We start from the raw sequence: 12,040 nt of genomic DNA on the forward strand, positions 1-12,040 counted from the left end.
TGGGTTTCAAAGTTAAAAGTTTCTTGCTGAAACTTCACATTTGGTAAAATCGTATCCGCAGTCTGTGCAACTTCAGAAGACTACGCTACACATTGGCGATACAAGCATCGTGTATTCAATCTTGTTCGAACTCTTTTCTAAAGCAAGAACAGTACACTCAATATCGCTACAACGTGGCCCCTCACCTAGACACCAAACAGTTTTTTTTCACTTCCCTAATGGGCGACAACAAATTGCCTGGCTCAATGGCTCCTTTTATCTCGTAACAAGTTGACGATACGGTCGGTCTGTAACGTGGGCTTTTCGGAAACGATGATGATGATAATAATTTTTTTATATTAATCAATCAATGAATTGTCAACGTTCGTGCTCAAGAACAGCCAGGGGGTCTTTGTGCTGGCGCACGAAAACAAAAACGCAAGTAACATACGAGCACACACCTAATTAGTAATGCAATTTGGGACCGCGTTATTTATGGAAAAAAAGCAGGCTCTCCTACACCCAATTATACGTCCATCCACTGAGAACCGCACACATAACGCACGCGAACGCAATTAACGCCTCTTTTAGTAAGCCATGCAGCCCCACGCGTTAAAATGAGACGTGTTTTTTGCAAAATCAGCCAGATCCACCTAACAAGAATTCGAGAAACAAGCGGAAATTTGTTACTGAACCTAACTGCAACGCCGTCAAAGCTATTATATCATCTATTTTACATGCCAGCTAGCGTAGGTTTATGGTCACAAATAATTAAAAAGTTATGCCGTGAATTTGATTAATTTTCGCGTGATATGGCTTAATTTGCCTCGTTTTCAATTGAAACAGTCTAGTTGAAGCGGCATTCTTATGTACGCTTTTTTTTATTGACTATCTAGCATGGTGCGAGAGTTTTGGTGGGAAATGCACTGAGAATATGCAACAGGGCTTGAAGAACACTAAAACTATATCAGAAAAGCAGGTCAGTCCTCTTGGATGTAGCAGCAGCTCCTTTTGAAATTTTACCTACGGTAATTTTTATTTTGGCATGCCTGGAGGAAATGATGAACTGAGCAAGCTATTTATTACTCTGTCATAAATTTCCAAAATGCTTCACAAGTAGGCTACTCATGTTTCATCTAATGGCTCATGTTTCATCATGTTTCATCTAAAGGCTTCTTCTTCATCTAATGAAGTGTTCAAACTTGCAGAGGAAGTGGATGGTAGAAATTTGCCAGCCCTTGTAAGTGGCGGGAATTTAGTTAAGTACTTAAAAGGTAAATATGGGAGTAAAAAAATAAATACAACTAGAGTTATTTTGTAGGGATGCTGAGACGAAACGAAATCATTGTTTCATATCTCTCAGTTTCATTTCGTTCACTTTTTCTTCCTTTCACTTCGTCATTGATATCTGGGGTCGTATATGTCGCCTATTTATAAAGCCAGTTCCCAAAAGCAAAACAAATGCATCATCTTCCCGTGGGGAACCGTGAGGAGGATGCGAAGCATCGTAGGAGTTCTGTGTAGGTTCCATTGTGTTGACGTTATGTTGTTTCATTTATCGGAGCACGAATGGGAACGTAGTGTGAACCGCCTTTTAGAGACAGGAAAATGTAGAGAAATGTAGAGACAGTGAAGAGACCGACACCGGCGTTACCTGATCGAACGCCTCCTGGTTCTCGTCTTCCTTTATTGCGTGCTCACGCTCCTACCACGTTTCCCGCCCTCTTCCTCCCGTTCTCAGGTTGAGCTGGTAGGCGGGTGGCGCTTCCCGCCACAGCTTTCCCACGGGAAATGCAACATCCTCCTCTAAAGTTTTCAGTTAGTCGTTTCCGTTGACGTTCAGCTTCGCGCGCTTTCGTTGTGTCATTCGCTTCTTGACGTAGTTTAAATGAGTCAAGGACATCAGGAGTGTTCGTAGCATTTGCTCCTGTATTGGTTTTGTAGCGCAGTGGGAAGAGCGCCAAGTACCTCCCGCTGCAGCCAGAGATTCGTGGGATCAAAACCGGGCACTGCTGTGTCTTTTTTTATAGTGTATGGGGAAAGGTGCGCACGGACGGACGACGGACGACGGAGCCGAGAGCAAGACATGCTTTGCATCTAAAAATATTCCAGAAACACCCAAGAAGGAGTATAAACCGACTAGTACAAAGGAAACTCCCATTGGGAAAACAAATTTGGCTTATTTTGATCCATGAAACCGCCGGATCTCGCTCATATTCGATACGTATCACGTCCTGCGTACACGTTTTTACAGCGTTATCTCAAGTATTTCGTGCAGCCGCTTTTTTAAGAGCAAGTTCCAGAGTTTTTCTAGTCAGTACAGCTTTATGTCCCCCAGTTTCGGGTTCAGGATCTGGCTCATTTCGGAAACAAAAAAAGACCTCAAATATCTATTGACAAAATTATATTATAATGACAGCAATGTTAACTTTTTCGAAAGCGGACTAGTTTAAGATAGCTTATACGGGAGAATCAGGGTATATCATAAGTATAAATGTTGAGGAGACATTGAATTGAAAAAAAAAGCTAAAAAGGATTGCTGGGGTGGCAATTTCTTACACAAGTGACCGCGCATGGCAATGGAGAAAAAATGTCTCTTAGATAACAATGAAGCAGACGTGTCTGAAGAACACTATTGGGGAAAAATTTAAAAAATCTTGTATCCTGTCTGACACTCTTTGTTATGAATTCCTATAAACATTATCGTGATGATGGTGGGACTATGGTCTTAATGTGGCATGTGCGACCTTTTGTATGTAGTAGTAACTTGAATATTCTCGGGGGGGGGGGAGATGGGGGTGAGCGAACGAGTCATATGCGCTGGACTGCCGGCTTTAGAGGCGACGGCGACGGCGGCGATGAAGGCGACGGTTTTAGAGTTCAGTATCGCGCGCTCGCGTATCTGCATCTTTCCACCATCTTAGGGAGGTGCTTTCTAAACGCCCGCCAGCCTGGTCTCTTCATGCAGGCGCCTCGCCCAATCGGTAGTTTGTCTCCCGCCTGTCTTCGGTGTCCGACTTACAGTTGCGCACATTATCCAGGATCCACAACACTAACCGCATATTTCTTGCTAGTAGGCTTGCCTATACTGCCAGGCAGTTTTTCTCTTTTTCATTGTTTCTAAATTCTTTCCGAACCATCCTAGTGCGGCGAAGCAGCTGGCTTCTTTCACAACCTATATGTGTCATGTATGGGTGTGTATTACACCTGAAAAATTTTCAGTACTTTGTAATTGCATAAATATGGTGGATGGATAGGAACCACTTACACATGTTTTGAGTTCCAGTAGGGTGACGGTTCCCTAATTTCTTTGTTCTTTTACATCTCGGTTCTTTAAAATTTGAAGTGGGCCCAGATTTTCTGACACGTTTGGCACTTCAAGTCCTGAAGAAAATGTGAGAAGAAATTAACCTGCTCTCTATGGCTGTTTTAGTGGTATGACAGTTTCAGCAGTTTCCGCTTCCATCGAAGCATTTTTTATACACCCTACACAGGACGCAATGGAAAGTTCCCTAACAGTAAAATGGGGAAACGAAAGTAGACACCCCGAAAGCAGAATTTTTAACTACTGCCTAAAGAAGCTCCTGAGATTTTTCTACATACCATTCACTTAAATAAGTGAATGGCACATTTCTAAAACACATGAATTGTTTTTACCCTTTAGTTACTTCAAACGTGGCCAGGAGTTGTGTCACAGCGTTTTTGGTCAACACGGTTCGAGCACTCTTTATGGGTACTCCCGTTTGAATGACGTAAGAAATAGTCTAGCTACCAGGGTAAGAGTTGGGCATGTGGAGTGAACTTTAAATCCTTGGTTTTGGTATGTTGAAGGTTAGATAAGCTACCACCTTCAAGTGGGAAGGTCTGTTTATGCTAAGGAGTGCAGTGTACAAGTCACGAAACAAAATGTCTATGTAATTCGTTACTTACCAGTGGTTATCTTCGATCTTCATTCGGATATATGGACAATGCCCCCATCTGGGACATACCGTTCTTTGTACCTGAAAAATCCTCAGCCTTTTGGAATGAACTAGGTCTCCCGTATTAGTGAGGTATGGTTAGCACACAATCAACACCGGCAGCTGCAACGTTTTGGACAGTGTCATTTTAGTCTTGTGCGAAGTGCAGGATGAAGTTTTTGGGTGAGTATTATTTGTCCTTTCAATGTTATGGCATTGTGTATCTTTATTAACATTTTCGCGCTGCTACGGGATGTATACACGAACTGGGTTATTTTCGTTTAAGATCGCTTAGTAAACGCAAAAATAGTGTTCCGTTTTTTGCGGTTAAACAATTAGGTTAAGGTTTCGCTCTCCGGTTCTATTTTTTTCAGTCAGTGTGCGTTGTTATCTTGTAGCGCCGTAATTTCGTATTTTATTCTCAGTATTACTGCAATCATAGGAAGTGTAACAAGGTCGTGACACAACCAATTCCATAGCACATCCAGAAATATTCTAGTAGTAAAGCATTGACAGGAAAAGTAAGTAATACCACACGAGCACAAAAACAGGCGTAAATCCTGACGCTTGAAGTATAGTGCGGGTGGCAGAAGCTGCTCCGGTAGAATCGGTATTGTTAGGAGACCCAATGGCACCAGGTGTTACAGCCGTAGCCGAAGGGAGAAACCCGAAAGGCAGGTAGAACAGCGTACTCAGGCCGCAGCTTTTGCTTAGCCTTTTGCAGTCCATCGGCTCAAAATGCTTGCCAAAACAAAGACCAACTTCGGACAATACAGGGGCCAATAAACCCTGCAAATTTGCGAGCGCAAGAAGTAAATCGGGGTAACGTAAAAATATGACACTTTAAATATTTTTATTTGTACAGTAAAAAAACTAATAAATACAGTCTGCCGCCTAATGAGTGTCAATTCGCCCAGACGTGTTAGGAGAAATGCTGACACACTATTAGGAATTGCCGAAGAAACAAATTACTGCCATATAACATATGAAGATTCCACAAGAGCTTACTTTATCTTTTTATTCTTTCGTCTCATGCTGAATACAAGAAGGCTCACAATCATGCCGGGTATTTCCCAAAAACTTGGAATCCTCCCAGGTTAGATTCACAGATTTCAATGCCTATACATAAAATGTCCACCTCTGGGGAGAGTGCTTCACATGACATTTCTAGTAATACGGCACACACCCAGTTAGGGGTCTCGCCAGGAACCGCGTGTAAGGCGGGATAAGGCGCCCGCTACACAAAACTGCAAATTACCGATTTAACATTTGAATGAAAAACGCATGCAATTACTTGCGAGAATTCGTTGCTTCCTCAATGAATAGAAAAGCGCGCCCCACCTGTCATCTGGTAATTACGTCGCATGCAACAATCACAAAGCCGGTACTTGGCTAGTTGGTGCCGCCTCCAAGCAGATCGTTCTGGTTAAAACGTGAGTTGCACGGCCTGTTTGGCTGTGTGGGCTTCTTCTTCCTTCTAAACCGCAATTTTCCCTAGAAGAAAGCCCCTAGCTTAAGAAAATGTAGTAGCGCAGGAGAGACAGAGAGATTTTTATTACGCAATATTGCGAGAGTGGTTTCTCAGTTCATAAGCCCATGTGCTATTCAGGCTGCCGTAGCCCAGGGAACGAGCAGGAGCTGGTCGCCAGGTCGACAGCTGGACATCAGTATCTCCCACTCTTCAGGAAAAGCGGACGAGTTCAAAAACGAAGGTCTGAGTTTTTTTCTGTAGTCGAATATTATGTGTGTCAGTGTTCCTGGTTCCCGGCCATATTTGCACCTATCAAAGTACTGTGTACTAAAGAGTAAAGGGATGCGGACGAGGAGGGGAAGTGCCTCCTTCAATTTGTCTGAGTGTGATTTCTTGGCTTTTTGACAAAAATGTGTGAAAACTGCTAAGGTTTATCTTGTGGTTCCGAAGTATTGGGTGATTTCTTCGTAGGTGAGGAGAGCTACAGAAACACCGCCGTTCTCAGTGGCTCATTGACAGAGGTCTCCAGCACGTCGGTGAGAAAAATTGTTTCTCGTCAATGCTGAGTTTGTGGGATTCACACAATGTCAACCGTTGGTCACGAAGACCTTCTTTCAGAAGTCACCATGCGGTGGGGGCCATACAGGAGCCTGCGGACGGCGGCTTGTGAATTGTCCATTATATTCTTGATGGTCGTTTGGTAAGGGCAAACGCAATGGCTAATTTTCAGCACTAGGGTGGAAGTTGTCCGGATTGAGGTGGTTGTTAAAAGGGCGTTCGTATAGGTTACCACTTCCACCATAGTTTGGTTATCTGGGTAACTGGTCGCATCTCTGTAGATTACTTCCGATAGGCTGCTCTCTAGTTTTCGTTGGTCTTTGCTTTGGGCTTCTCTACGACCAAGGTGCAGGTCCGGGTGCATAATTCTGGGAAGGGGGCACAAAAAATTGACTGGCGCCAAGTGTCCGGGATGGTGCCTAGGTGGGTCTGGTGAGGGCAAGACCATTGAATATTTTGAAGAAATGCACGGTATGCTTTCGTTGGGTAAAATCCAACACGTTGACTGCAAGTATCCTTCGATGAGTTCTTCTAAGGTATTGTGCAGCCACATGCCGAGCAGTTTGGTCGTACGCGTACTCGTAAGGAGACCCAAAGCTTGTTTGGTTTCTTTCAGGACGCGGTGTCGGACTTGGTCGGTGTCGGTTCGACTTGGGACAATATGTCGTGCGACCTAATTGAAGCGGGAGATCCGAACCGTGAATGAGCCGAAGAGTATCTTTTTAGTATCATGCGTTGGTGGCAGCTGGGGATGCGATGTAGCCTATTCAGTTCTATTCCCGATCAGTAATATTACCGAGGTTCTTAACTGTTGGGCAATTTATGGTGCATGCCTGGGTAGTAAGACCCAGGATGTTAAGTGCTCTACCCGGTTGGAAAGTGTGTCCGACAAGGGTAATTGAGATTTTCTAGTTCACAGAGCAGAGGCGGTGCTTATGAACTATAAATAATTCTGACTTTTCAGAAGAACAGTGCGGGCCATTGGCTTGGGCATACACCTTCGCTGTGTTCTCAACACGTCGGAGAGTTTTGCATGCCCCGAGAGAATGGGTGCCCGTTCACAGGGGGATATTATCCGCGTAAAGGTCATGTTCATAGTTCGGTATTTGCTCTAGGACAGCGGAAAGGTCAATGAATGCGATGTCAAACAGGAAGGGAAACAATACAGACCCCTGGGGCGTGCCGCGACTGCCGAGTTGGATTAGTTGTGAGGTGAGTTGCCCTTGTTTGAGGATGGCTCGGCGATTTATGAGAAAATCGGCGATGTAGCTGTAGGTGTGTTCTCTGCAGAAAGTTTTATTAGGTGGACCAAGAATCGCCGCATGGTTAACAATATCAAATGCCCGCTTGAGATCCTGGGCAGGGATGGCTCGAGAGGAGTGGCAGGTGGCTGGTGCGACTTTTTCCTTCACTTGAGAAGCACGTCTAGAGTGCTGAGGTGTTGAAGACATCCATACATGGAGTCGCGCATCGGTCCCGTATCTTCATAGTGCTGCTTGAATCTCTTGAGGATGATGCGCTCTAGTTCAATTTTCCAACACAAGACGTGAGTTACATTGGTCTGAGATTGTCGTTATGTAGGGATTTGCCTGGTTTTGGGTTGCAACGGACTACATCATTTTTCAAATGCGCGAGAAGCACTAGAACTCATCAAAATGGTGAGTACGGTCGCTTGTGCCTTGTACCTAAGGTTGCCGAGACCTTTCAAGTAACCCGGTCGGATCCAAAAGACTGTCTTGTATTCTTCCAAGGCAGCCCTGAGTTCATAGAGTGGCATATTCCCATCGAGGGACTCGTTGGGGTGTCTGTGTAATGTAGTGGACGGTCAGCTCTTTCTATTTGTAGGTTCCTTCCTTGAAGGACACTGGATGAGTTGGTCTGGTGTGCCAGACTATGCGTATACGGTGGGTGCCATGTTTCAGTTTGATTCCCCTTTGCTTGTGCGGGGATCAAGGAGGTGGCGTAGTAGGCGACATTTCTTGCGGGTAGTAAGAGTGTCCTGCAAGCTGTTGCACACCTGCAACCAATATTCTCTGCTGAAGTTCTGAGCGTGCTTGGTGCCTTCTTTAAAAAGCAGCAAAATCCCCTTGTGAAGTTTTCAATTATGGCGCTGATTCTGCCACCTGTGGGTAAGAATGTGGCACGCCTCCCGTATGCGAATGAACGTTGCGTCCACAATTGGGGTTTGTAGGATGTGCTACAGCCTGTGCGTGAGCATTACATAAAGATGGAGGTATTCTATCCATTGCATAAATGGTTAGGGAAGGTCTGAGGAGGGATTAGGTGGGATTTCAGAAATGAATCCCAATTTGTGATACGGGCGGAGCCGGTGCGGACTTTGTGATCCCGGTGTCGGAGGACGAGTTCGATGATGTCATGGTCCGAGCCAAGATTTATTTTAGTACTACTCCATGTAACCTCAAGTTCTCCCGATATCAGAAAGAGGTACCGGGTGGTGTCACGACGTGTGCTAGATTCTCTGCGGGTCGGCGTGTTGGGATAATTCAGGAGGGTGAGGCTGATGTTTTCGATGGCTGACACCACGCTCTGCCCTTTTCTTGTGTTGTACTTGTAATCCCAAAGGTGACGTGGAGCGTTCCGGTCCCGGAGTAGAAATAGTGGACACTTCCTACCGAAGTTCACTGCTTCCTGAGTTGTTTTCTGCAGCTCGGTTTGCTTGGTGGAATGGCGACCGCAAACGTTCCAAGTACATATTACATGTTTGTTTCATGGAATGGGAGAGGACCTCCACAAGTGACAGGTCGCAGCCGGCTAGGGGCTTGAGGTGCTGTGCGCCTGCAAAGGAGGTACGAACTATTGTGGTTGTAGCTTTCTTTAAGAGATGTTCATATGAGAGGTAGGCCGGGAGCTTGATGGGTCAATTCGTTTCCTGTAATACCTTTATATCTTGTTGTGCGTCTAAAGTAAACATGTACTTGTAGCGAAGCTGCTTTGCCTCGGTAGCTAAGGCAATTTCATTGAAGGATTGCAGTGGCTTGTTTCTTAGAGGGTTTCCTTTCACGAGCGTGTTCACCAGTTCTCCGCGAAATGTTTCCTTTACTGTCTTGAGGGTCTGTAGTCACCGTGCTGACGTAGTCGCGTTTCGATAACTTCTCTTAACCAGTCAATAAGTTAGAATATTCATTGCGAGGTATACTTCCTATTCTTCATGTTCTTTTGCGTACGTTTCCGAGTCCAATAGGGTTGTTATCCGATTTCTAATGGTCACAATACTGATGTGTTTTTGCTGTGTGGATTCATAAAGGAATTTCAGCATACTTGGTTCTGCAGATGGTTGTTCCAATGCGCGTTCCGCCGCGTAGACAAGGTTCGAAATCTGTATGACCCCTGAGGGCCTCTCTGCGCCGTAGCAGTTGGGCAGGTTTTATATGGCCGGTGAGGGGCATCGAGCACCCGGTCTTGGCGGGCGCCGTCCCAGGACAAGGCCTTCGAGACGATGAAATGATGGAGCTCGCCAAGCAGGAGCTTCCCAGACTTCGCGACCTTGAAGACACGTAGCACCATCATGCAGTCCACTTGGCCGTTCCTCCCGGGTTTCACGGCACCAAATGTTGAGAAACTGGACCCATGGCCATGTTACTACTCAAAACGCCTATTCCACTTCTTTCTTTTTTACCAGTGATGCTCATAGTCACAAGCTCGTCGTCTTCCTCTTTCCTCAGTACACTAAGCGGCACCGGAAGAATATGCATACGAGGAATCAAGAGGAAAATATACAAATAAACCCGTATATACAGCAATCCCTCGTTATAACTAAGTCAGCCGGAAGGCGAAAAATGTTTTATCGGGGGTACTTCAGTAAAAGCTACAACTAAACAGAAGCTGAACCAGTAACGCTTTAATTGCAGCACAACTGCAAGGAACAAAAAAACACAATGCATCCTGCGAAGCAAAGCTTTATTAAAGTACAAAAAGGGTAGTGAGCTTTCAATGTTTCAAGTTCTTGCCGGGCGCGAGCAACCCCTGCTCCAATTTCAGCAAGCATTGCAAGAGGCGGTGGTCGCCGTTCATAAAAGTGGCGGAGGCTTTGGCCAAATTATAGGATGGTGTGCGGGCGTCACGGAATGCTAGGTGTTTCGCGCTGGAAAGCGTCGCAAATTGCGTGGCTTGACTTTTAGGTGTGTTTTTGCGCTCAAAAAGCGGTTAACCACCCCTTCTGGGTACGCAGCGCAATCATAAAAACGGACCGGTTTTGCACTAGGAGTGTTGCATGGTCTCTGGAAAATTTTTCCGGGGTGCGCTGCCATGAGGTTTGCAAAAGAACAGTCTTTTGGCGCCCCATTGTCGGCTACACTACCAGTTGTGCGGTTCAATTGTCGAAGTTCACGCAGCGTCACGTCTACGCATTAACAAATGTCGAGGTACAAAATTCAATTACCTTACCACGCATTTCCACCTTTTGTCTAAAGTCGGATGGTAGGAATCGCGAATGAATGGCTCGAGAAAATCACCGGGGAAAGACCAGCTTGCGTTTACCCGCCATGTGAACAGCCCGACTCTCCTTTGGGTCGCCGACGCCACCGCTCGCCATTTCGATCTAAGCAGGTCAAGCGTTTCGGTAGCTTCGTGTAATGCGGCCTAAAATCTTGTGTTTGGGTTAGGACAAGGACAAATTGCTAATACAGCAATATTTCGAGTAAAGGGTTTTATTTATAAGGAGGGATTACTGTACTTTACTTTGTATTTGGTTTGGTCGTCTGATAATGAGTGCCTTATGTATGCACAGGGTAAATGGTTCTCAGGTTCTCATGGGGATCATCAAGTTTAACTTAGCGAGACGAACACAGCTCCTCTGTGACATCAGGCTTTCACCTTTGTGGAAGCTGGCTTAGATTTTTTGGCCGCGTTTTCCGCGTTCGGATGGGACGCGTGAGGGAAACAACAGGGTCAATGATCAGTGCAGACTATTTTAAAATGTTTATGCTTGGCGCACATTGCACACGTACCGAGCTTCACAAAATTTGCAACATTCTCTGGCACTTCTCGCAGCTCTGACCATTAAGTTCTTTTAATTAAATATTCCCCCAAAGTTATTCAAAGGTAGTCTCCGTCAAGATTCACGTGCATTCTTTTCGTTATGTTTTATGTTAAATGCAAGAACGGATATGGTTAGATATTATACGAACATCGTATTCCTTTTACGAATAGGTACACAATCGTCATGATGAAAGCCTTTATAAGAAGAAAGTGCATAATAATGTTAGAAAGCAATGTTAGAACAAAGGTTTAGGGGTTCTTAATATTCTAATTCGCTGCATAAGCAACGTATTGACCAATGCAGCGAAGGAATGACGCGATTTGGTGTGAAGGGCCTCTACGCTTGTATACACCTGTGCACTACAACTCTGAGGCGGTTTGATGAAGGTAAACAATAATATACAATACTTGTGAGGAGAAGGAGTAATCTTCATTACTTATTATTTCGGGGAGAAACACCCTATAGAGAAGTGGGTTGTTTCTCAGAGGAGGCACTGACGCTTTTTCCAACTGGTCACTAACATTAGCCAGATAGAGGTTGATTACGACCACAGATTGGATATCACCGTGTTTTTCGCCGACAACACTCCGATGTCAGACCTATTTTCTTTTTCGAAAAGATTTCTACGAAAAGGGGACTTGTTCTGCTTTTCCACAAAGAACTGCTGCACCCATCCGGCATCTAACGAGCTCAACGATAAGGGTAAAGGCCAAGGTGTTGCACTTCAGTAAGTATAGCATACTGTCAGTGTGCTCTCACAGAAGCCTAAAACACCATCAGCCGGAGTAAGAACAGTTGATAGCAATAACAGCGACGCTGTTGAGCAAATCATTTGTGTATAGTGACCGCATTAAATTCTGACCTCTCGTCCATCAGTGCCTTAAGCAGCGCACGTTCCTCACGCTAAGCATACCCACTCAGGAAGAGTGACCAATATTTGCAATAAATCTTTAGCTTTAGCCGCGCTCCTCAAACGCGCGTTCGTCGAGCCAAGCGTACTGCTTTAGGAAGGTTGGCTAACATTAAACATTAGCCACACAAAAACGCCAGCTATAGCTGTATCGTAGCAACACT

This window comes from Haemaphysalis longicornis, unplaced genomic scaffold (genome assembly GCF_048455015.1).
Source record: "Haemaphysalis longicornis isolate Haplotype H1 unplaced genomic scaffold, Haemaphysalis longicornis Haplotype H1 scaffold_8, whole genome shotgun sequence".
Lineage (NCBI taxonomy): Eukaryota > Metazoa > Arthropoda > Arachnida > Ixodida > Ixodidae > Haemaphysalis > Haemaphysalis longicornis.